Genomic DNA, 1402 nt, shown 5'->3' with positions numbered 1-1402 from the left:
TCCATTACAGAGAGAGGCATGAGGTTTATGCTTGACCCTAGGTCACACAGAGCCTTCTCGAAGGTCATGGTGCCTAATGTACAAGGTATTGAGAACTTTCCAGGGTCCTGTCTCTTTTGAGGTAATTTTTGCCTAGTGAAGTCATCCAGTTCTTTGGTGAGCAAAGGGGGTTCGTCCTCCCAAGTCTCATTACCAAATAACTTGTCATTTAGCTTCATGATTGCTCCAAGGTACTTAGCAACTTGCTCTTCAGTGACTTCTTCGTCCTCTTCAGAGGAAGAATACTCATCAGAGCTCATGAATGGCAGAAGTAAATCCAATGGAATCTCTATGGTCTCAGTGTGAGCCTCAGATTCCCATGGTTCCTCATTAGGGAACTCATCGGAGGCCAGTGGATTTCCATTGAGGTCTTCCTCAGTGGCGATCACTGCCTCTTTCTCCTTTCCAAATTCGGCCATGTTGATGGCCTTACACACTCCTTTTGGATTCTCTTCTGTATTGCTTGGAAGAGTACTAGGAGGGAGTTCAGTAGCTTTCTTACTCAACTGACCCACTTGTGCCTCCAAGTTTCTAATGGAGGACCTTGTTTCAGTCATGAAACTTTGAGTGGTTTTGATTAGATCAGAGACCATGGTTGCTAAGTCAGAGTGGCTCTGCTTAGAATTCTCTGTCTGTTGCTGAGAAGATGATGGAAAAGGCTTGCCATTGGTAAACCTGTTTCTTCCACCATTATTGTTGTTGAAACCTTGTTGAGGTCTCTGTTGATCCTTCCATGAGAGATTTGGATAATTTCTCCATGAAGGATTATAGGTGTTTCCATAGGGTTCTCCCATGTAATTCACCTCTTCCATTGATGGGTTCTCAGGATCATAAGTTTCTTCTTCAGATGAAGCGTCCTTAGTACTACCTGGTGCAGCTTGCATTCCAGATAGACTTTGAGAAATCATATTAACTTGCTGAGTCAATATTTTGTTCTGAGCCAATATGGCATTCAGAGTATCAATCTCAAGAACTCCTTTCTTCTGATTCATCCCATTGTTCACAGGATTCCTTTCAGAAGTATACATGAATTGGTTATTTGCAACCATTTCAATGAGTTCTTGAGCTTCTGCAGGCGTCTTTTTCAGATGAAGAGATCCTCCAGCAGAGCTGTCCAATGACATCTTGGACAGTTCAGACAGACCATCATAGAAGATACCTATGATTCTCCATTCAGAAAGCATGTCAGAAGGACACTTTCTGATCAATTGTTTGTATCTCTCCCAAGCTTCATAGAGGGATTCACCTTCCTTCTATCTGAAGGTTTGGACTTCCACTCTAAGCTTACTCAATTTTTGAGGTGGAAAGAACTTTGCCAAGAAGGCATTGACTAGCTTTTCCCAAGAGTTCAGGCTTTCTTTAG

At 42.6% G+C, this 1402-nt stretch overlaps 1 non-coding gene across 1 annotated transcript; it reads left to right on the top strand.

The window, feature by feature from the left end:
- The first annotated feature begins 1217 nt into the window (after positions 1-1217).
- On the top strand, positions 1218-1325 carry LOC127743202 (small nucleolar RNA R71). The gene has a single exon (XR_008004565.1). It is a non-coding gene; the product is annotated as a small nucleolar RNA R71 (small nucleolar RNA).
- The last annotated feature ends 77 nt before the right edge of the window (positions 1326-1402 follow it).

Source organism: Arachis duranensis, chromosome 1 (genome assembly GCF_000817695.3).
Source record: "Arachis duranensis cultivar V14167 chromosome 1, aradu.V14167.gnm2.J7QH, whole genome shotgun sequence".
In the NCBI taxonomy this organism is placed as follows: Eukaryota; Viridiplantae; Streptophyta; class Magnoliopsida; order Fabales; family Fabaceae; genus Arachis; species Arachis duranensis.
This window is presented reverse-complemented; position numbering and strand designations above follow the sequence as displayed.